This window comes from Amblyomma mixtum, unplaced genomic scaffold, assembly GCF_055824585.1.
Source record: "Amblyomma mixtum isolate Tamu unplaced genomic scaffold, ASM5582458v1 scaffold_32, whole genome shotgun sequence".
In the NCBI taxonomy this organism is placed as follows: Eukaryota; Metazoa; Arthropoda; class Arachnida; order Ixodida; family Ixodidae; genus Amblyomma; species Amblyomma mixtum.
Window position 1 is genome coordinate 34,834 of NW_028317729.1, and position 25,237 is coordinate 60,070.

Sequence of the window (25,237 nt, forward strand, 5' to 3'; positions counted from 1 at the left end):
ATGAGGTTTTCCCCTCCCTTGTTCATTTTGTGATCGCCAAGGACCATCTACCGCACCCTCTCTCTACCATGGACTTTCCATGTGGAGCACATCAAGGGTTCCTCCAATGTTGGAGCCGACTATTTAAGCAGAGCATGAGCCCACACCTGCTCTTGTTGACATTGTCTTTGTTTGTTCATGTGGGTTTTTAAGTGTCCGCTACCTACTTTTTATGCCTTCCGTGATTCCTCGCCCTCTATGGGCGCATTAGGTTGTCTATTCATGTACTCTCTGTGCTGTGTGTGCGAATGTCTGTGTACGCTTTGAACACTCACAACCGCCGTATTTTGTGTGGTGTGTAGTGTGCACGCTGTGGTGTGGTGTTCTGGGGTGCGATCGTCGAACACGACTGAGGTCGCTCTCCTAGACTTGAGTTTTTCCCCTTGGAAACAACTTCCAAACAGGGGCCCTTCTGTAAGGAGATAGCGCCACCCAGCGTCGGTTGTGGGGCAGGAGACGAAAAAGCACGGGTAGCGCATGCGGAGGAGTACGGCGGAGCGGATGGAAGAGGAATACGTGGCAGAGAAGAGAAGAGCGCGGTCGGCGACGGACGTGGATGAGTTCTGCTGGCTCCCCGAGTTCCGGGCTTGGACCTCAGCCGTAGACGTCCGGGCCACCAGACCTGGACAGCCGTCGTCAAGAGTCTCAGCCACCTGACCCAGGCGCCACTCTTCTCGTCCTGTCCGACTGCTTCTCCACAAGGGCCGCCTCTGGTGCCTCCGTGGCGTACCCGGGCTACCTGACCTGGGGACCGTACCCGGACGCTGACGCTGCGGCAGCGTTGAAGGCCAACGTGGGAAACACCGCCAACTGTGCATCGACACAGAGACGCTGACCTCGGCCTAGAGACTGCCCAACGCCCAACCACTGCTCCTCGCTCGGCGCTCGTATAAGAGACAAGTGTGCCTTTCCTTTTTGACTTTCTTTTCTGTACTTTTCGCGAGGGCTTTGTTCAGTTTTCCCGTTTGATTTTCAAGTTGTTATTTTCTTCTCTTGTCTCTTTCCTCTTTTCATTTTGAACACTGAAATTAGTTTCCTTTCCTACAAATGCCGCCTCGTTTATTTCTGATACCTTTAGTGTATGCATCTTAACGCATAAATTTAACCTGCAATCTTTCACAACCTCACACCCTATTCCCTAGAGTCGGGACCCGTCGTCCCGAGTTACCGCGTACTGGGCGCCAGAGCGCGAGGATATCGGGGCTGACCGGGAAGAGCGACAGGCGGGAGAGGAGGATAAGGGAAGGGGATGCGGTACTCTGGCGGGCTGTTTGACGGGCTGTCAGTCCGTGGACCACGGAGCCGGGCCGTTTGATCGCTTAACCCGAGATCTCGGTTCCCTCTGCCTCCCTCTTCGGTGGGACACAAAGAAGCCGAGGACCGACCGCTGAGGGGAGCCGCGGCCCAAGCCATGACGCTTCATTTCCCGCCTTACTTTTCTCGTTTCTTTTTTTTTTGTTTACTGGTCTCCCGTTTCTTGTCCTGAACGCCACAGATCTTGGCATCGAGTGCGCGGCTTTTCTGGGGTTTTTTTCGTGCCTGCGTTGCCGTGGGAAAATTGAGCCGTGCGCGCGGGCGCTGTGCGCAAAAACAATCTGTGCCTCGCAGTGGGGCGAGCGTTCGCGCGGACGCTTGGACGCGCCCGTCGCCCGCGGTGAAAGGGGCCGTGATTGGAACACCGGGCTCGCAGTTCCGTTCACGGTCCCTCTGTGCGTGGCCCCACTGTAGCGTTGAAGCAGGCGAATAATCTCTGTGCGTTTCCTGGTCTGGCCACCCTTATGTTCAGCGCGCAGCAGCGGACATCGATGTCTTGTTCGGAAAACTAAACGTTTCTACTGCGCGATGCGTGTGTTCCCGGAGCAGCTCACGGGAGGAGGGAGCAACGTACAATTCCTCTTCGAGAGGTGCCTTCGGCTAGGGCGAAGCGTTGGGCTCATCATTATTCGCCTATATAGTAGAGTTTTATCCGCATTTCAAGTGGAATCTGAGCCAAGTATGCTGACCGAAAGAGTGGAACTGTGTTCTCGTCTCCACTCAGCGTGCACTGCGGCTGTGCTGAAAACGCGTCTGCTCAACGTTTGCGGCCGCGAGCGTGTCGCTTGCGTCAAGGGGCCTTCACTGGACAACACTTGTACGTACCCACTGTGCCCGATGAAATGGAGAGAGCAGTTATGGATCGCCTGTATCTCCTGAGGGAATGTGCCGCGCATGTGACGGCGAGTTGTGTGTTGGGGTCTAACGCCGCTGAGGCGACCGCTTCCTTCAGGTCGAGCAGCAGGTGCGGAGAGACTCTAGCCCTCTTCTTTCGACGCGCTCCGACGAGTGGTCATTTTTTTTTTGTGTTCGCAGCTTTATATGAACCTCGTTGGTTGTTCTGAAGCTGTTCCCCTGCGTCACTGAAAAAGTGAATGTACTAGCTGGGACGGCAGGAATGGCTGAAGCCCACCTTCGCAGCAGTGGGATGAACGCCCGCATTGAATGGGGTTTTAATTGCTACGCTGGATAAGTATCAGTCACAACGACAACGCAGTACCTGGCCGGCAACATATAAAACGGTTCAGGGGACGGAGGGTGTGGTTCAGTTTTCGCTCAATGCTGTAGTCGAGACAAGCGCGTGTCAAGCGCGGCAGCGACGCTTCGAAACCCGCGCAGCGACGAAAGCCAAGACCAGAAGCCCTTAAGTGAAGAGGGGAGCAGGTGGAGGGAGGGCGACGTGGGCCGTGCATCGGCCGCAGCGTGGAATCCGCTTCGCGCCGTCGAAGCCGGCGTCGATCATCGCGATCAAGCCTCGCTGTCGGGGACGTCGCGGGACCCTCATGGCCAATTGGACAACGTGCAGCTGCACCTCCACATGAACTAAGCTTGGTGCCTCTCTTCTTTTTTGTTATTATTATTGGTGTGCTTTTATTTTGCCCTCTCAACTTCCTCGCCGTTCGAAAAACCGCCTCGCGTGACGACTGTCGCCGTGAAAACTAGACGAGACGTGCGGCGGCGCTGTTGGGTCTGTGCATCCAGGGGCCTGCATGTGCGTGCCCTGCCGTTTGTTTTAGATGCGCCAGTCGGCTGCTGGAATGCTGGAGAGTGCCCCCTCTGTTATAGGGGGCGCAGCGATCGCAGCTCGCGAACACCCGGGTTGTTCAGCGCGGGAACGCCCGTGTGACACGCATGATTACTGTTGCGACGCAGCAGCCTCCAGACACGCCAGAGGTGTGCTTAAGAAAAAATTCAGGGGGCACTTTGACTGTCTAAAGTGATGGCGAATCGTAATGAGAATTGCTAACACAGTAAACAAAAAATAATAAAGAAAGAAAAGCTGAGCATGGTGGCAATTGCCACCACCCCGTTTCAAAGGGGGGCGCTGTCCGTCCCTCCGTCCGTCCGTCCGTCCGTCCGTCCGTCCGTCCGTCCGTCCATCCATCCATCCATCCATCCATCCATCCATCCATCCATCCATCCGTCCATCCGTCCATCCGTCCGTCCGTCCCGTCCCATCCCATCCCATCCCATCCCATCCCATTTCATCCCATCCCATTTCATCCCATCCCATCCGTTCGTAGAGGTGAAAGCGTTCTCCGCACCACTTTGCCTCTGTCACACTGGCGACGTCACCACTTGATGACGTCACACATAGTTGATGACGAAGTAATGAAAAATTACTAATTATTGACTAGTTACTGATTAACGACTAAGTACTAATTGACTGCTAATTAATTACGCTTAAGCTTCGCCTTTAGGAGCGGAACGCGACAGCGTGTTGTAGCGCTGCCAGGGAGTCAACGGAGCGCCACCCCCGTTCGGCGCGATGCCTTGCCCTTTGAACGCAGCGCTTTTTGAGGAATGTAAATGGCGCAGTAATTCTGTGTCATCTCCGCGAACACCTTAACCGCACCGTTCAGGAAGAGAGGAAGTGGCAGTGAAAGAAGAACGAGGGTGGTGGTGGTGAAAAACATTTATAATGCAATAAATATTTACAGAGAGGTGATTGGGGTAGGCCCTATTGGCCCTTTCCCCTAACAATACTAGGTGGAGCTCCTCCCCCTATTCTGGGGCCCCATTGGCAAGCAACGCCGCCCGCGTCCGGTGAACCAAGGCCTTTTGGGTCTTTAGGTCCTGACAGCCGAGCAGGGCCGCCTCCCAGTCCTCTCTGGTGGGGTTCGGGTTGGGGGGGATAGATGGGTTTGACTGACACGCCCAAACCATGTGGAAGGTGTCAGCCACCTCCCCACAGAACTGGCACGCGCCATCAAAGGATGTATTGAAATGTTTAAGCACCGCCGGGCACAGTACAGTGTTAGTAAGAATTTTGATGAGGAGGCGCTCGTCAGCGCGATCCAGACCCTTACAAGGGGCCGGGTAGCGCCGGTGCTCCTCCTTGTAGTAATCGGTGATTTGTTTGAATGTAATGGCCAGATTGTCTGATTGGGAGTACCCTTACAAGGACAGGGAGATAGCCCGGGGAGAGAGTGCGCGGGCGGCCTGATCGGCCTGTTCGTTTCCCTGGAGTGCCTGGTGACCGGGGGCCCAAATCAGGTTACGTGGAGTTGGATCTTCAGATCGACAGCTATATTCCAGTATGCGCCAGGCAAGCGGGGGAGCCCATCCCAACTCGTAGTTCCGACAGGCCCCTCGCGAGTGCGAGTCGGTGATGATGTGTTTCGACTTGGGGGTAGTGAGAGCAAGAGCAATGGCAATCTCCTCCGCGTGTGTTGCGCTGTAGGCTTTGAAAGTGAGCCCGTTGACTGTGTTTGTGTTGTGTACGACTGCGGCCGTGTACCACACCCCGTGGTGTGGGCCGGCAACGTCCACGTAATACACATGTTGTTGGTTACCATAGTATCGCGCCAACGCTTCCGCGCGCGCCTGGCGACGACCGCTATGGTCCTCTCTGGACATGTTGCGGGGAAGGGGTCGGACCCGGAGGGCGCGTCTCTAGGGTTCTGGCACTCTCTCCCTTTCCTCAATATGGTAGTCATGTTTGATGTGTAGCCGGTCCAAGAGGCGGCGACCGGACGTGGTCTGTGCAAGACGCGTGTATTGGTTGACTAAGTGGGCCTCTCGAAGCCCCCGAAATGTGTTCACCACGCCCAAGGCCAGAAGTCGCTGGTTGGACGTGGTGACCGGGAGGTCGAGAGCCCGCTTGATGACTCTCCGGTGGATGACCTCCACTTGGTCATCATCATGTTTGCGCAGGTGCAAGTAGGGGGTTGAGTAGAGGTTTCTACTCGTTACGAAAGCATGGGCAAGCCGCAGTTCATCCTTGCTTCGTAATCCGCCCCGCTTGTTGGAGACCCGGCGGACCATGCGGCCCACCTGGTCTCCCACCGTGCGAAGTATGGCTAGGGTGGTGTCGACTCTGCGTTGGTGGTGTATGAAGAGACCAAGGACGCGGATCTCCTTGGACTCCCGGATCGGTCCCGAGGGGAGACTGATGCAAAGCGGAGTTGTGTCCCGAGGGGAGGGACGTATGTGCACAAATTCTGATTTCGACGGGGCGCACTGGAGTCCGCAGTAGGCCGTGTAGTCGTCGACTAGGGTCGCCGCTGCTTCTCACATATCTCGGTGGACACCCGTCAAAACGCGGACACAACTGCCGACACGGCTGCCGACATTGCTGTCGACACGGCTGCCGACACGGCTGCTAACGACAGTATGAGGCGTTAAAGTCTTTCCCCTTAATAAGAATAACCCACCGGGAAAGGTGTGAACTGCCGGCTACATTAGCACGGTGACGAGCGTTCATGTCGGTTGTGCGCTGCCACGGTATCATTGCCGCGGCAAACAAATGCATATGGCGTGTGTAGGGCTTCCTCAGTTCCGCTGATTGATTTGTAAGAAAGCCGTAAGCAGAAGAGTTAGGTTTCGGTGGGTTTTTGGAGGTTTAATGTCCCGGTTTGGTTTATTGGTTTATTGGGGTTTAACGTCCCGAAGCAACTCAGGCTCTGGGGGACGCCATACTGAAGGGCTCCGGAAATTTCGACCGCCTGGGGTTCTTTAACGTGCACTGACATCGCACAGTACACGCGTCTCTAGAATTTCGCCTCCATGAAAATTCGACTGCCGCGGCTGGGATTGAACCCGCGTCTTTTGGGCCATAAGCCGAGAAGCAGAATTAGTATTCCGGCAGTATGCTCATGTCTTGCGCAACCGCAAAAATAATTTTAAAGAAATCTCTGGCTCTCCCATAACCAAGAGTAGAGTAAGCATGAAATGTTTGCGGGCATAAGACGAAGCTTACGCGGACACGACGAGACGCAGGCCTCACAAGAATGTATATGCAGCGCGTTCGAAACTGTCTAAAGTGCGTAGAGGCAAAATCGTTTTCCGCACCACTTTGCCTATGTGACACTGGTGACGTCACCACTGGATTACGTATTCACTCAATCCATGGAGGCGAATTGGCGTCCATATCCGAACACGATCACCAGGCTTGTCATGCGTGTCTCGTCAGCGCAGATTGTAGCGTAGGACGTCGGCGTGCTGATGGTCTTTAATGCGAAGCCGCGTAAGTCTTCGGGCTTCCTCGGCGCGATCAAGGTAGGCGGCGACGTCGTGGTTGGCTTCGTCTGAAACGTGCGGGAGCATTTCATCGAGTGTTGTCGTGGGCTTCCTGCCGTATACAAGCTGGAATGGGGTAAACCTGGTGGACTCCTGGACGGCAGTCTTACAGGCAAAGATCACATAGGACAGAATGGTGTCCCACGTCTTGTGTTCGGCGTCAATGTGCATGGAGAGCATGTCTGCGATAGTGCTCTGCGAGTCCGTTGGTTTGTGGATGATAGACAGTTGTCCTCCGATAGCTTGTCTGACTATAGTTGAGGATGGCTTGCGGACGCCGTTCCTCTGTCTGTGATGAGCACTTCGGGGGCGCCGTGTCGCAGGAGAATTTGTTCGACAAAAAATTTTGCGACTTCTGTTGAGGTACCATTAGGCAACGCTTTTGCTTCGGCGTATCGGGTCATAGTCGGTGGCGACGATGATCCACTTGTTACCTGATGATAAGTCGGAAAGGGGCCGAGGAGGTCCATCCCCATTTGCTGAAATGGCTTAGCTGGAGGTGGTATGGGGTTCAGGAGTCCGGCTGGTCTAGTCGGAGGAGTTTTGCGTCGCTGACACTCACGGCACGTTTCCACATAATGGGAAGCGTCGGCAGCTAGCCGCGGCCAATAGTACTTCTCCTGGATGCGACGCAACGTGCGAGGAATCCCGAGATGCCCCGCAGTCGGCTCATCATGACGTGCCTGTACAATTTCTTGCCTAAGATTTGTGGGCACTACAAGATGTACTGTCCTGTTGGACGCGAAGTTCTTCAGGAGGACATTATTGTGAACGACGAAGGACGACAGTTGGCGCTTGAACCCCCGGGGAGGCGATGCGGTCTTGCCTTTCAGGTAATCAACTAGGCTTTGCAACTCAGGATCCGAGCGCTGCTGCTGCGCGAAACTGCTGGCGCTTACCGGTCTTAAGAAAGCGTCGTCGTCTTCTTCCGGTGCTGCGTCGACGGGGGCTCGCGGCGAGCAGTATGCGTCGGAATGCTTGCGGCCAGATTTGTAGACCACAGTTATGTCGAATTCTTGACGACGCAGGCTCCAACGAGCAAGGCGGCCGGAGGGATCTTTCACATTGGCTAGCCAGCACAGAGCATGGTGATCGCTCACAATGTCGAATGGTCGTCCGTACAGGTAGCGGCGAAATTTCGACGTGGCCCAAATAATGGCGAGACATTCTTTCTCGGTCGTCGAATAGTTAAGTTGGCTTCGGCTTTCGACAGTGAACGGGTAGCGTACGCGATAACGTTTTCCTCTCCACCATTTTTCTGAACGAGCACCGCTCCTAAGCCCACACTGCTTGCATCGGTATGAATTTTTGTTTCGGCATTTTCATCAAAGTGCCCGAGCACAGGAGGGGACTGTAAGCGGCCCTTCAGCTCTCTGAAAGCTTCCACTTGCGGCGTTTCTCATTTAAAAGACACGTCAGCCTTGGTTAGTTGGGTCAAAGGTTCAGCGATGCGCGAAGCGTTATTGACGAATCGCCGGTAATAAGCGCACAATCCAAGAAATCTGCGTATAGCTTTCTTTTCATTAGGCTGTGGAAACTGTGCGATCGCAGCCGTCTTCTGAGGGTCTGGGCGAACTCCATCCTTGTTTACGACGTGACCCAGCAGCAGCAGCTCCTCATAGGCGAAGTGGCGCTTCTCTGGTTTCAGTGTTAGGCCTGAAGACTTGATTGTTTCCAGCACTAACCGAATCCTCCTGAGGTGGCCTTCAAAGCATGAGGAGAGGACAACGTCATTAAGTAGACTAGACAAATTTGCCACTTCAAGCCTGCGAGCACCGTATCCATTACTCGCTGGAACGTCGCTGGGGCAGAGCAGAGGCCGAATGGCATTACCTTGAACTCGAAGAGTCCGTCTGGTGTGATGAACCCAGTCTTCTCGCAATCTTTTTCGTCGATTTCAATTTGCCAGTGGCCGCTCTTCAGGTCCGTCGATGAGAAGTACTTAGCGTTGCTCAGCCGGTCCAATGTATCGTCGATGGGGGGAAATAGACATCCTTCTTCGTAATGCTGTTCAGGCGGCAGTAATCGACGCGAAAGCGAAGGGTGCCGTCTTTCTTTTTCACTAGGATGACTGATACTGCCCAGGGACTCCTCGATGGCTGGATGATGTTGTCACGAAGCATTTCCTCAACTTGCTTGCAGATAGCTTGGCGTTCTAGCGGCGATACGCGCTAGGAGCTCTGTCGCAGTGGTCGGGCGTGTTCGTCTGTGACAATGCGGTGCTTGGCAAGCCGAGTTTGTCGCACATTCGATGCTGATGAGAAGCAATCGCTGTACCTTTGAAGAAGACTGCGTATTTGGTCTTGTCTGCTCCGGGGTAATGCCGGGTTGATGTCTAACGTTGGTTGATGGCCTTGGTCAGATGGTTCTACGCGTTGGTCGGGTAGGGCAAATATGTCTCTGAAGTCTGCCAGCTCGTCGAGGAAAGCGATCGTAGTACCTTTGTTTAGATGCTGGTATTCTTCGGTGAAGTTGGTTAGCAACACCTGGGCTTGGCCATTCCGGATTTGAGCTACTCCCCTTGCGACGCCCAGTCCTCGATCCAGGAGTAGCTGGGTGTTCCCCTCAATGACGCCTTCGGCAGTTTCGATGTCTCCAGTACCTATGCAGGCGAGGACACTCGATCGGGGCGGCACGCTCAATGCTTCGTCGAGGACCTTTAAAGGCAACTTGATGAGTTGCGCTCGTCGCAGCAGGATACGAAAAAGCGAACAAGTGACCTTGGAGTTATGGTCGACGGTCACGCGGTTACTGCCCTCGCTGTCCGACACTCGCTGTCTGACTCAGGAAAGTAACAACTTGGGATGGCCCGCTGTCCGCACCCCAGGTGGTAACCTGATTACGCCGGCAGGACGCTGCACCGCGAGAGTTAATGTAAATGGGAGAACCTATGCTGCAAACTTCCTTGTCCTACAGCAATGCTCGCGAGACGTGGTTTTGGGAATGGACTTCTTGAATGAACAACGGGGCGATCATCGACCATCGATCATCGATCATCTAAGTCGATCAAGCTTTCCACGGACAAAGCCATATTCGGGAGTTCTCCACTCGTTGCATTTCCTCGGCTGTGTGCGACGCTCGTAGGACGGGCGGGCTGGGGCGAGAGGGCGGCGGTCCAACGCAGCTGGCTGAGGGTGATAGGGGCTTGGGTCCCGTCGTCGAGGTCCAGGACAGCGCACAGCTGCGGCGTAAGTCATGGCTGTGGGCTGCAGAGGCTGCGTGGTTGTCGGCGTCACACCCAAGGACTGTTGAACCTCATCCCGGATGAAGTCTGTGCAATCGTCGGAGATCATCTCGCACAACTTGACGGATAACCTCCCGCAGGTTATCGTTTTTAGCGGTGTCCAGGCAATTTGCTGAGAAAACGCGCTGCTGGCGGTCATACTGGCGGGCTCGGGAATCAAGAGTTTTTTTCCATAGTGGATGCCTCTTCTACGAATTCTGGACGAGGCCGGCAAGGAGTTGCTCTTTAACTTCTCGCATGAGCAGCTTTACTTTTTCTCCTTCCTGCAGGTTTTCGTCGGCACGCCGGAAGAGATGCTTCATCTCCTCAGTGTACACTGCAACGGTCTCGTTTGGGTGTTCTATGCGAGACTGTAGCAGCTGCTGGGCTCTCTCCTTTCGCACGACGTTCGTGAAGGTCTTTAGAAGCTGCTCCTTGAAGGTTTCTCAGTTCGTGAGGCTAGCTTTCTCATTCCCTAACCAGATTCTTGTTAGTCCCTCCAAGGCGAAGAAGACGTACCTAAGTTTCGCGGCATTGTCCCAGTTGTTGAAGATAGCCATACGGTCGAAATGCTCCAGCCATACTTTCGGGGTTAGCACCAGGCGAAGCGCCGAAGGTTGCTGGCACCCGGGGCTGCTGACGAATAATTGGAGTCGTCGCCCGGGGCAGGCTCATGATGGACGTTGCTACTGGCTTTCGCTTCCGGGTAGGGTCCGGCAGAATCCCGAACTCAGGTGCGTCCCCTTGCAGACGTCGGCTTGTGCGGTGGACTGGAGTCAGGTCCTCCGGTGAATGACTCGAAAGGCTGGCGTCGCGACTTGCTGGGGGTGTCGGGTACATGGAAGGCTACCCAGCACCTCCACCAGATGTCACGGTGTAGTGACGGCAATCCAGCAGTCAGGAAGACAGCAACAAAACTTGCAAACGAAGCTGTTTATTTGGACTGACTTGCGCCCGCAAAAGAACTGAATCACTCGGCGGTGGCGTAAGCAAAAAATGTGCTCGTCAGTCGTCGAACTACGTATGCCCGCCGCTAGTGGCATTGCTCAGTTTAAAGCCGGCGGGGAAACTACGTATGCCTGCCGCTAGTGGCATCGCTTAATTTAAAGCCGGCGAGGAAACTTCGAGATAACAGGTCAAGATCATCTACAGTAATCTCGAAAAACGTAGATGCAGGTCTTCTTGCCTGTGATGAATCGAGATTAGTGCAGTCGGTTCTCGCGCCACAAACAAAAATGATAACACCCCTTTCCTGCGGTCTTGAGCGCGAACGAACGGCCACTATAGTGATACGTGGTAATATAATCGTGAATATAATCGCACACTGGTTTCAGGGCAAATCCCTTGTCGGCGGGCCTAGCGCGAGCGCTCCGTGCTGCGCCACTGCACACTTCGTTGTCTTTTAGTCCGTGACAATATTGTTCCCCATAAACATTCAGATGTAAGAGAAATAAAGCAGTTAAGGGTGCACCTTTTCAGGAAAAGTAAAGGAAATTCGACACTTTCGCACAGAAAATGAAAGCTTGAAAAACACAGTGATATTAAGTCCAATACAGTGCAACCTGCATTGAGCAAATGCTTGCAAAAAGTGCGCGCAGCAAAGTTTCGCGCGGAAGACTGCATAGTTGAGCAGCTACCAAACGCTTCAAGGCAGCGTTCTTCTTGGTCACAGGAGGAACCGTGACGAGCTTGCCTAGTGAACATAAAATAAAAATTGACAGCTCAGCGTGCAACATTGCCTGCCTATTTTCATATCAGTACAATTGCCATTTTCCTTCCAGGCCGTTTTTGAATGATAAACGCGTTCTGACCGGGCTAGTACGTTTATTTATTTATTTATTTATTAGTACCTCACAGGCCCCGAAGAGCATTGGGTGAGGGGGGCAAATCGAAAAAAAGGTATATACAGATGGAAAAAACCGTAATATCGGTACAATAACGCGGTACAAGTCAAATACAAGAAAGGAACACGAAATTTATACAAAACGGAGAAAATAACATCAGACACGAAAATAGAGGGGGAAAAAAAGCGAAACACGAACATGAGAAAAAAAAAGCAACCAGGGGTAACAGAAGTGGTAAATGGGAAAACAACGTTAAGAACAAATGAAACTGTTATGGACAAACGTTCGTGAATTCACTGGAAAAAAAAATATTATTGCGTTGCCTCGTCAGTCGCGGCACTTCTTTTATAAAGTAATGCCTTTTCATACTTTCATGCTTTCAATGGCGTGCTGCGCTCAAACCCGCAGATATGGTTTTCCGAGACCTCTCGTTTCGCATAGCATCATGACTGCCCACTTCGGGCAACATGCGGCCGCAGCGACTGGAGCTTAGTAATAAAAAAATTACCTAGCCGCTGGAGGCATTGGTGTTCTTGTGTAGATTTTCTTGGTCGTGGTTTTCTACCACTCCTCTTCACTCAATACGTCCAAGGCGCCGCAAATCGCCTCGCGCGAAGCCATAACAGGGGAGGCGAGGGGTCGGGAACGCGCGCCGCGGTGCGGCGAAAGGAGCGGCCACGCCCCTCTCCGCTATTACACCCTCTCCGTCCGAATGGAACGGCCGGAGCAACATTTTTATTACATTTTTATTAGTTTATTATATTAAGTATACATTAGCTGTCAATTCAAGGCCATTACACGATAGGAATTGTCAAAAAAACAAATTAAAGACAATAATATCAGGCACCGACAATAAAGCATTTAGAAATATGGTCAGAGAATCAACACGAAGAGAGCAACGCTTAAAAAAAAAACGTGGGTAAAAGCACAATAGGGGATAAAAGAAATTCTTTCTTCTTTCGTTGCCCACAGTACAATGCCAAAAAACATTCAAACACTTTGTCATTGTGTGCTGCTAATGTGTAGTCAGTCCGGAAGGCCAATCCACAAATTAATACATGAAGGAAACAACAGTTTTTGAAGCCATCTAGGCGTACATGATAACGCTGTAATGATGCGCTATGAATCAAACGCAAGCTGAATTTTATAGGAGGCTGAATGTGTTTCTTTGTTATTTTTGTTTCGTTTCTAGTTCACACGAAAACAGCGCAAACTTCACGAAGGACGTAGAGAGGGGAGACGAGACACAGGCGCTGACTAACAACTGAAATTTTATTGCTCTCACACATCGGTAAATATGCTCATGGCATCAAAAACAACAAGACGGCTTTTCTATTGACATTAAGGACTTATACTATGCCATTCGTTATTACGACTTGCATCACGGATTGTATTGACCAGCTTGGATCTGTAAAATTCCAGAACGAGAGTTGCATTTCAACTGCAGGCATTCTCGAGCTACTTTCTGTGTACTTAAGGTCCACATTTGCACAAAGGAATGGTTCACTTTTTTTTAAAAAAAATGGCATATGTATAGGTTGTTCCATCGCTCCGGTACTCAGTGATCTTTACATAGCTATGAAGGACCGAGCGTTACACAGCCGCTTTCAGTGTAGCAATGTTAAGCAGATCTTCCGTTTTGTCGACGACTATTTTGTCATCCTAGACTATTTTGTCATCCGAGGCCCGCCCACTCGAAGCTTTAAAGGTTCTTTGCAGTTTTTCTAGTGAGCCCTTTGATTGCCACCCACGAACTGCCTTCTAATGATTTCTTACTTTAGAATTAGGACTCTATTTTGACAACAATCATGGGTGCTGGACCTTTGAGCCTCGAGCCAAAAAACCCCTTCTGCCCTTTGATTCAGCTCAATCGAAGTTAGTTAAGCGCAGTATGGTTAACTCTTGCTTCTATAAAGCAGTAAAAAAATCATGAAATCATAATTTTGAAGATAGTTTTTTAAACCAGACGCGCCGACTTGTGCAGACTGGTTACCTTCTCACGCTCTTGTCATCGGTGGCCGAGGCCATGTTGAGAAAAAAGAACCACGTCAAAGGGACAGGTATAAGAAGATTGCCGTGCTCGGTTCCAAACTCAGCATCGGTTCCAAACGTTGCGGGCATTTTGAAAAAACCATGTCATTCTCATGCAAAGTGATCGACTCAAACACATTTTTCAACAAGCTCCCCGGATCGTCTATCGACGTGGCAAAAACTTCAGTGACATTCTCTTTTCTTCTAAAACAAGCACAAGTGTGTCAATCGGCTGTCATCCATGTAATAAATCACGTTGCAAAGTCTGCGCGCAGATGCTGACATCAGTAACGGCTTCCAGCACTGTATCGAGCTTTAAAGTGAAAATTCGGAGAAACTACTCATGTGATACCAGCAACGTAATCTACATGCTTGAATGCTCAGTCTGCAAAATTCAGTATATTGGCCAAACAGAAACACCGTTCAGACATCGTTTTAATAATCACAGAGCTCATTGCAAGATAGTGCCTAGCCTTCCTATCTCTAAACATGTGAATAACACTAAGCACTTTTCGAAAAAATTCAAGTACCTTTACTGGAATCCGGCTTCAAGACCCATTACGAACGCAAAGTTCGTGAATCATTTTTATACACAAGTTTAATACTATTTTTATTTCTATTTCTTGGGAAGCTGACTTGTCTATCGTCATAACCGCAAGACTTTATAGTATCATGCCGTGTTTCATCTACACTGATCATTTTCATCCTCTTTTTACAGTTAGCGCTGCTTTTTCTTTCTGAGTAAATGGCTTATCTCTGAAACAGCACCACATCTTAGTACTATACCCTTTCACAAGAGGCGTTGTTTAATCCAAAGTGGTATTCATCTGTGTTCTCATGTCTGATTTTTTCTTCGCCTTTTCTTGTGCATTTGAGCTACGACCAAAACATTTTTTTATTATTTACATTTTTTTTCACAATGTGATTGCAGTTATCCTCCACGAAGATTTAGTAATTTTTGACTGTGCTTAGTTGACCACATTTATCATTCACTGGCAATTCATAATGAAGTGTTTGCCGCTGCGATGCGCCAATCACAATGCTCCCTCCCCGCGTACATGCACTTATAAACTCACCGTGATGAAGGCCAGACCCTGGTCGAAACGTTAAAATAAAGTTGTTGTTTTTCTCCCGTGTGTCAACCGAATTACGCTTATGTTCTATCGGATCCATCCGATATTCGACCCCTATTACTCTCTCTATATACATATACAGTATGTATATATATATATATATATATATATATATATATATATATATATATATATATATATATATATATATATATATATATATAGCGAAGTATACGCTTCGTTAAAGGAAACATTTATTCAATTCGACGTTTCGATCGGAAGACCGATCTTCTTCAGGAGTGATTTTACATTGTGAATGCATCCCCTTTTATAGGGGCGGGCACAGAACAGGCAAGTGGGAAACACAAAGCACATAGCAGAAAAATACGCATAAAAAATTATTAGAGGCAGTGCGACCCACACACACATACACCAAAAAAAGAAAAAAAAAGACCGCGAGGAACAGGTACTCAGTCAGAAAATACGGCCAGAAGATGCGGCCTCTGCTTAACAAAGCAGAGGCCGCATCTGGACATTGTATTTTCTGACTGAGTACCTGTTCCTCGCACTCTTTTTTTTTGGTGTATGTGTGTGTGGGTCGCACTGCCTCTAATAATTTTTTATGCGTATTTTTCTGCTATGTGCTTTGTGTTTCCCACTTGCCTGTTCTGTGCCCGCCCCTATAAAAGGGGATGCATTCACAATGTAAAATCACTCCTGAAGAAGATCGGTCTTCCGATCGAAACGTCGAGTTGAATAAATGTTTCCTTTAACGAAGCGTATACTTCGCTATATATATATATATATATATATATATATATATATATATATATATATATATATATATGTATATATATATATATATATATATATATATATATATATATACATACTGTATATGTATATAGAGAGAGTAATAGGGGTCGAATATCGGATGGATCCGATAGAACATAAGCGTAATTCGGTTGACACACGGGAGAAAAACAACAACTTTATTTTAACGTTTCGACCAGGGTCTGGCCTTCATCACAGTGAGTTTATAAGTGCATGTACGCGGGGAGGGAGCATTGTGATTGGCGCATCGCAGCGGCAAACACTTCAGTATGAATCGCCAGTGAATGATAAATGTGGTCAACTAAGCACAGTCAAAAATTACTAAATCTTCGTGGAGGATAACTGCAATCACATTGTGAAAAAAAATGTAAATAATAAAAAAATGTTTTGGTCGTAGCTCAAATGCACAAGAAAAGGCGAAGAAAAAATCAGACATGAGAACACAGATGAATACCACTTTGGATTAAACAACGCCTCTTGTGAAAGGGTATAGTACTAAGATGTGGTGCTGTTTCAGAGATAAGCCATTTACTCAGAAAGAAAAAGCAGCGCTAACTGTAAAAAGAGGATGAAAATGATCAGTGTAGATGAAACACGGCATGATACTATAAAGTCTTGCGGTTATGACGATAGACAAGTCAGCTTCCCAAGAAATAGAAATAAAAATAGTATTAAACTTGTGTATAAAAATGATTCACGAACTTTGCGTTCGTAATGGGTCTTGAAGCCGGATTCCAGTAAAGGTACTTGAATTTTTTCGAAAAGTGCTTAGTGTTATTCACATGTTTAGAGATAGGAAGGCTAGGCACTATCTTGCAATGAGCTCTGTGATTATTAAAACGATGTCTGAACGGTGTTTCTGTTTGGCCAATATACTGAATTTTGCAGACTGAGCATTCAAGCATGTAGATTACGTTGCTGGTATCACATGAGTAGTTTCTCCGAATTTTCACTTTAAAGCTCGATACAGTGCTGGAAGCCGTTACTGATGTCAGCATCTGCGCGCAGACTTTGCAACGTGATTTATTACATGGATGACAGCCGATTGACACACTTGTGCTTGTTTTAGAAGAAAAGAGAATGTCACTGAAGTTTTTGCCACGTCGATAGACGATCCGGGGAGCTTGTTGAAAAATGTGTTTGAGTCGATCACTTTGCATGAGAATGACATGGTTTTTTCAAAATGCCCGCAACGTTTGGAACCGATGCTGAGTTTGGAACCGAGCACGGCAATCTTCTTATACCTGTCCCTTTGACGTGGTTCTTTTTTCTCAACATGGCCTCGGCCACCGATGACAAGAGCGTGAGAAGGTAACCAGTCTGCACAAGTCGGCGCGTCTGGTTTAAAAAACTATCTTCAAAATTATGATTTCATGATTTTTTTACTGCTTTATAGAAGCAAGAGTTAACCATACTGCGCTTAACTAACTTCGATTGAGCTGAATCAAAGGGCAGAAGGGGTTTTTTGGCTCGAGGCTCAAAGGTCCAGCACCCATGATTGTTGTCAAAATAGAGTCCTAATTCTAAAGTAAGAAATCATTAGAAGGCAGTTCGTGGGTGGCAATCAAAGGGCTCACTAGAAAAACTGCAAAGAACCTTTAAAGCTTCGAGTGGGCGGGCCTCGGATGACAAAATAGTCTAGGATGACAAAATAGTCGTCGACAAAACGGAAGATCTGCTTAACATTGCTACACTGAAAGCGGCTGTGTAACGCTCGGTCCTTCATAGCTATGTAAAGATCACTGAGTACCGGAGCGATGGAACAACCTATACATATGCCATTTTTTTTTAAAAAAAGTGAACCATTCCGGGAGAAGATTACACGGATGTTTTCAAAACTGCGGAGTGGCAGACGCAGGTGCCTGGAAAGGGGCAAGTTGGGTTAGGATGACACATGCGCTTTGCGGTTCTTGAAGCGAAGACGAAATGTTGTCTTGGTCTGACCAATGTGCTCCTCCCCACACACCTCGCATTGAAGTTTGTAGATAACATTGCTCGAATCGCAGTCGAGGTCTTCATTTATGTGAAACATAAAGCTATCGGACGGATTTTGTCAGTTTGCTGTCGGAAATGTGCGGACACACTTTGCAACGGGATTTTCCGCATGGATGGCATCCACCTCCGGCAGCGGTCTTCTTTGTTTTCGCATTGATAAGCAAGTCTGTCAAGTTCTTGTACCTGCGGTACACCACTCGGGGTGGTTCCTTGAATACAAGTGACAACCTTTTACTCGGTCTGATTATATAAAATGACGGCTTAGTATGTTGTTTACCCTGGGAGCCGTTGCGGAATAAGTAGGGATTAGGTTTGTTTTGCTGCCTTTTTTCACCTTGTTCTCTGCCAAGATGGAAGAGCAGTCTAGGCTGCGAGCACGTTGAATCGCGTCTTTGACTATTTCCCCCGGGTATTTTTGTCGTGATAAAGCGTCCTCGAGAGTCCCCGTATGCTGGTCAAATTCCTCTGTTGTAGAACATATTCTTCGGTATCTGTGAGCCTGAGAATATGGAATACTTGTTTTGCAGTGCTTCGGGTGGCTACTGTGAAAATAGAGATACTGCTGCCTATCCGTGGGTTTTCTGTATAGGGTAGTCGATAGGCAGTTGCCGTCTACCGATATTTCCACGTCGAGAAAATTAATCTTTGAGTCGGAGATACAGTCGGTAAACCTAATGGATGGATGCAGGGTAGTAAAGTGCGCAATGAAGTCCAGCAGGCTCGCTTCATCATGTTCCCATACAAGAAAGATGTCCTCTAGGAAACGCTTGCAGAAAAGTGCCTTTTTTTTTTGCTGTTCCTCAAGGAAAAGAATTTCTAGTGACGCCATAAAGATGCTGGCATAGCTAGTTGCCATTTTTGTTCCCATTGGAGTACCGCTAATTTGGAGGTAGTGCTCGCCATCAAATTCAAAATTGTTGGAATTTAGGACCAGTTCAAGCAGGACGGAAAGGGTTCCACCGTCCAAATCAACCAAAGAGTTTGAGCTTTCGAATGCTGCCAGCGTTGCTGCTATGCCGTCTGCGTGCGGAATATTTGTATACAGGGAGCAAACATCCATGGTCGCCAGAAGGCCTCCTGTGGGGATGGTCAAGTTTGAAATCTCCCGAAGGAAATGGCTTGTGTATTTGATGTACGAGGGAAAACGGGGAGGGATGTCCTTGATGAGAAAATTAATGAAATTAGATATGTTCTCCGTCACTGCCCCGTGTCTGGACACAATTGGACGGCCAGGATGGTTAACTTTATGTATTTTAGGGAGGAGATAAAACCGGCCCGGAGCTGGATTGCTCGGCGACATTGATTTTAGCATTGCCTCAGTTATACTGCCGTCCTTAGAGAATCGAGCCAAAGAGTCCTCTATTTCGATCCCTAGTTCACATGTGTTGTCGTTCGGAAGCTTTCTGTAAAACTGAGGATCATTGAGCTGGCGGTGACCTTCTTTTAAATATTCTGATTTGTCCAGGATTACTATAGCTCCACTGTTGTCAGCCGGTTTTATTACGATGTGTTCGTCTTTACGCAACGTTTCCAAAGCCTGTCGTTCTTCGTTCGAAAGATTGTTGCGAACCGGACGTTGAATTGCATACGCCCTTATTATGCCCTTCTGCACCGCAGATATATACATATCAAGGTGTCTATCACGTTGTTCGCTCGGTGTCCACAACTTCTCTGACACGGTGGATATCGTTTGTTGTCTGTCGCTGGTGTTTTCGTGGAAATACTCCCTAAGGCAGGGGTTTCGCGCGAAATTGTCCAGATCCTGGAAGAGTTGAAACTCATTGAGCCTATCAGATGCCGGAAAAAAAGTTAAACCTTTAGAAAGAAGTCTGAGCTCTTCAGGTGTGAGAACCTTTTGTGAAAAATTAACCACATTTGTATTTCCACCAGCTGTTTCATAGTTCTCAGCTGCGGACCTTGTATCGACCGCACCCCGAGACATATGAGCAGTTGCGTCATTCCCTGGAGCTCGGACAGCGGTCTCACGGCCGACAGTTTCCAACCTACCATTAGCACTTAGCTCGGACGGTTTGGTTTCTGTACATCTGTTTGAAGCCAGCGGAACTCTGTCACGTTCTAGCTTTTTGGTCTTATCCCTGGTTACTTCCTCTATTCTTTTTGCCTCGTTGTTTTTTAGTTCGCTCAGTTCGGCAGCAGAGAGACCATGTTGGCGCCTCTGCTCTTCCTCGACATCTCTATGTTCGGCAACTTTCCGTTTGCTATGATTGACGATCGTTTCTGTGAGCTTTAGCGATGCTTCTGATAGTATATTATCCCATTCCTCTTTTTCTCGCTCACTGAATGTGGACATGGAAAGTGTACAGCCCAGACGAAGACCTTTTGGAACAGTACCCTGCGACTGGTAGGACGTTAGGTGAGATGCATGGAGCTCAAACCTCCCGCGCTTATCAATAAACCTCCTCACTGAGAGAAACGCCTGGGAACACGTCTGCTCTCCGCGGGCCGTACCTTTTGCAACAGTCAGTCAGTTCCTCTGTCGAGAAGTCGCCTGCTGGGCAGCCATGGCATACGTCCGGCGGGTGTTGTAGCGTCGCTCCGGCACTGGGGGTGGCGGTGGAGGGACACTAAGCGGTGGTGTTGACGGGGCCGCGTCTCCCGAGCGGCGCCCAGGGATTCTGCTGTGTGGCTCGAACGGGGTCGGCTGCCAATGGTGAAGCGGGTAGTTGAGCTCCGCTTTGCTCATATTGATGGCTTTCCTGATCAGCTTATAAATACTAATTCTACTAGGTTTCAACAGCGTAATAATCTTCTTCTACCTAAAGTGAGGACTAATTATGGAAAATTTACCACAATATTTGCCGGCATATCCTGTTGGAATACTTTGCCATGTGAAATTAAAGCGTCGTTTACTGTTCACTCATTTCATCACCGCATTAAAGAGTACTTAATTAATTCACTGTGTGGTCCACATGCCTAAACAGTAGTAATCCTTGTTTAAAGTCTCATTTTCTTTGCATTATGTTTCAAAGTTGTTGCTGTATATACTTTTTGTTCCGTTTTTCACACATAACATTATAATTTTTTTTTGTAGATTGTTTATTTATGCTAATTGATACACTGCCTTCCAATCTTTGCAATTTTTGCCCCACTTGATTTGTTCTAGGAGGTCCCCCCGACGTCGTGTACTATGGGACATCCTTCTGTACTGATTTTATTGTATTTGTATTACTATGTGCGTTTTAAATAAACTTGAAACTTGAAACTTGAAACCTGAAGTGTTGGGCCAGCAGTCCGACGCCCTCAAAACTGGTGTGCAATCCGTCCACGGCGAGGAAGCGCCACAGAGGCAACGATGTAAAACCGTGTCCGATGTATCGCACGCCGGGGCCTAGTTCTCTGCGCCTGCATAGCTGATGAACTCCGGTCTTGAATTTGGACAACTGGATGTTAAACCATCTTACGAAACGGTGATCTGACCCTCTGCTTCGGCGATTTGGGGCACGGCAAAGAGGAAGGCTGACGCCTATCTTCTTGTATCCGGTCGGTTCTCGCGAATCTCTTCAATGAGTAGTGTTAGTCTCTCCAGGGACGAAGACGACCCATTTCTTGCGATGTCAACTGTCCCGACGTGTACGATCAGGGTGTTCACGCTCGCAGGCACGTACTGCAGCGGCATCGCCACAGTAAGAGATGAAGCAGGGGGCCTCTGGGTCACTTGGCGTGAAGTGGTTGTGTACATACTTAGTAAGGGATAAACCCATGATGGCACTGTTGATCGGATGCCCTGGATAATGAGGAATCAGGCGCTGTGTCATTGGGTTCCTGGAAGCCATGTTCAGAAACTCTATTCAGTATGGGTTCCAATGGCCTAGTTTACTAGTTTAGGTACAGTATTACGACAAACGCGACTACGCGACCGTATGACCGCGACCGTATAATAGACAGCACGACAAGTCGTGCTGTCTATTATACGGTCTCCTGCTGTCATTCTGCCCTCATAGACAGCACGACAAGTCGTGCTGTCTATTATACGGTCCCCTACCCTCCTTCTCAAGTTTGTTTCGAGGGCGGAGATTACACCTCCTCGCTTGTTTTGTGTCCTTATATTGACGAAACGGATTCATTGTAAGCCAGCCCTGACGAAGGGAATGCCATTCCCGAAACTGTTGGCAAAATAAACGTTAAAAGAACACTCGCGTTTGTCGTAATACTGTACCTAAACTAGTAAACTGGGCCATTGGAACCCCTACTGAATAGAATTTCTAAACATGGCTGCCAGGAGCCCAACGACACAGCGTCTAATTCCTCATTATCCAAGGCATCCGATCAACAGTGCCATCATGGGTTTATCCCTTACTAAGTACGTACACAACCACTTCACGCCAAGTGACCCAGAGGCCCCCTGCTTCATCTCTTACTGTGGCGATGCCGCTGCAGTCCGTGCCTGCGAGCGTGAACACCCTGATCGTACACGTCGGGACAGTTGACATCGCAAGAAATGGGTCGTTTTCGTCCCTGTAGAGACTGACACTACTCATTGAAGAGATTCGCCAGAACCGACCGGATACAAGAAGATAGGCGTCAGCCTTCCTCTTAGCCGTGCCCCAAATCGCCGAAGCAGAGGGTCAGATCACCGCTTCGTGAGATGGTTTAACATCCAGTTGTCCAAATTCAAGACCGGAGTTCGTCAGCTATGCAGGCGCAGAGAACTAGGCCCCGGTGTGCGATACATTGAACACGGTTTTACATCGTTGCCTCAGTGGCGCTACCTCGCCGTGGACGGATTGCACACCAGTTTTGGGGGCGTCGGACTGCTGGCCCAACACTTCAAAGCGGAGCTCAACTACCCGCTTCCCCATTGCCAGCCGACGCCGTTCGTGCCACGCAGCAGAATCCCTGGGCGCCGCTCAGGAGACGCGGCCCCGTCAACACCACCGTCCAGTGTCACTCCACCGCCACCCCCTGAGCCGGAGTGACGCTACAACACCCGCCGGACGTACGCCATGGCTGCCCAGCATGCGGTTTCTGGACAGAGGAACTGACTGCTGTGTTGCAAAAGGTACGGCCCGCGGAGAGCAGACGTGGTCCCAGGCCTTCCTCTCAGTGAGGAAGTTTATTGATAAGCGCGTGAGATTTGAGCTTCATGCATCTCACCTAACGTCTTACCTGTCACAGGGTACTGTTCCAAAAGGTCATCGTCTGAGCTGTACACTTTCCATGTCCACATTCAGTGAGATAAAAAAGAGGAATGGGATAATATACTATTAGAGGTATCGCTAAAGCTCACAGAAACGGTCATCAATCATAGCAAACGGAAAGTTGCCCAACTTAGAGATGTCGAGGAAGAGCAGAGACGCCAACATGGTCTCTCTACTGCCGAACTGAGCGAACTAAAAAACTACGAGGCAAAAGGAAGAGAGGAAGTAGCCAGGGATAAGACCAAAAAGCTAGAACGTGACAGAGTTCCGCTGGCTTCAAACAGATGTACAGAAACCAAACCGTCCGAGCTAAGCGCTAATGGTTGGTTGGAAACTGTCGGCCGTGAGACCGCTGTTCGAACTCCAGGGAATGACAGAACTGCTCATATGTGTCGGGGCTCTGCCGATACGAGGGAGGTAGGGAGTATTTGCCTTAAGGAGTATTTTCACGAAAACACCAGTGACAGACAACAAACGATACCCACCGTGTCAGAGAAGTTGTGGACACCGAGCGAACAATGTAACAGACACCGTGACATGTACAGCCTTTGTCAGATGTTTGGAGCCCAGGGGGTTTGTTTCTCAGCCACAGTGTGTGGTTCGTTATGCACCTCCAGCGCTCCAAATTTGCTGAAGGTAAGAATGTTTCTGGTACTCCTCCAGTGGTTAGGACTACCACGAATGTTACAAGAGTTCCACTGCGAGGCTTAGAAGCAAACCCCCTGGGCTATCAACTTTTGACAAAGACTGTACATATCTGCGGTGCAGAAGGGCATAATAAGGGCGTATGGAAAACAACGTCCGGTTCACTACAATCTCTCGAACTAAGAACGAGAGGCTTTGGAAACGTTGCGTAAAGACGAAAACATCGTAATAAAACCTCCTGACAAGGGTGGAGCTGTAGTAATCCTGGACAATTCAGAATATTTAAAAGAAGGCCACCGCCAGCTCGATGATCCTCAGTTTGACAGAAAGCTTCCGAACGACCCCACACGTGAACTAGGCACAGAAATAGAGGACTCTCTTGCTGGACTCGCTAAGGACGGTAGAATAACTGAGGCAATGTTAAAATCAATGTCGCCGAGCAGTTCAGCTCCGGGCCGGTTTTATCTCCTTCCTAAAATACATAAAGTTAACCATCCTGGCCGTCCAATTGTGCCCAGCAACGAGGCAGTGACGGAGAACATATCTAATTCCATTAATTTTATCATCAAGGTCATCCCTCCCCGTTTTCCATCGCACATCAAAGACACAAGCCATTTCCTTTGGGAGATTTCAAACTTGACCATCCTCACAGGAGGGCTTCTGGCGACCATGGATGTTTGCTCCCTGTATACAAATATTCCGCACGCAGACGGCATAACAGCAACGCTGGCAGCATTCGAAAGCTCAAACTCTTTCGTTTATTTGGACGGTGGAAGCCTTTCCGTCCTCCTTGAACTGGTCCTAAATTCCACCAATTTTGAATTTGATGGCGAGCACTACCTCCAAATGAGCGCTACAGCGATGGGCACAAAAATGGCACCTAGCTATGCCATCATCTCTATGGCGTCACTAGGAATTCCCTTCCTTGAGGAACAGCCAAAAAAACCACTTTTCTACAAGCGTTTTCTAGACGGCATCTTTCTTGTATGGGAACATGATGAAGCGAGCCTGCTGGACTTCATTGCGCACTTTAATAACCTGCATCCCTCCATTAGGTTTACCCACTGTATCTCCGACTCAAAGATTAATTTTCTCGACGTGGAAATATCGGTAGACGGCAACTGCCTTTCGACTACCCTATAAAGAAAACCCACTGAGAGGCAGCAGTATCTCCATTTTCACAGTAGCCACCCGAAGCACTGCAAAAGAAGTATCCCATATGCTCAGGCTCATAGATACCGAAGAATATGTTCTACAACACAGGAATTTGACCAGCATACGGGGACTCTCAAGGACGCTTTATCACGACAAAAATAGCCGGGGGAAATAGTCGAAGACGCGATTCAACGCGCTCGCAGCCTACACCGCTCTTCCATTTTGGCAGAGAACAAGGTGAAAAAAGACAGGAAAACAAACCTAATCCTTACTTACTCCCCAACGGCTCCCAGGGTAAACAACATACTAAGCCGTCATTTTAATATAATCAGACAGAGTAATAGGTTGTCACTAGTATTCAAGGAACCGCTCCGAGTGGTGTACCGCAGGGACAAGAACTTGAGAGACTTGCGTGTCAATGCGAAAACAAAGAAGACCGCAGCCCGTGTTGGATGCCACCCATGCGGAAAACCCCGTTGCAAAGTGTGTCCGCACATTTCCGACACCAAACTGGCAAAATCCAAGTCCGATAGCTTTATGTTTCACTTAAATGAAGACCTCGACTGCGATTCGAGCAATGTTATCTACAAACTTCAAAGCGAGGTGTGTGGGGAGGAGTACATTGGTCAGACATACAACATTTCGTCTCCGCTTCAACAACCACAAAGCGCATTTGTCATCCTT

General features: G+C 49.0%; 2 pseudogenes; one reads left to right on the forward strand and one right to left on the reverse strand.

Moving 5' to 3' along the window:
• Positions 1–20,079: 20,079 nt before the first annotated feature.
• Positions 20,080–21,231, reverse strand: LOC149324446 (uncharacterized; annotated as a pseudogene).
• Positions 21,232–21,980: 749 nt separating this feature from the next.
• LOC149324447 (uncharacterized) lies at positions 21,981–22,597 on the forward strand (annotated as a pseudogene).
• The last annotated feature ends 2,640 nt before the right edge of the window (positions 22,598–25,237 follow it).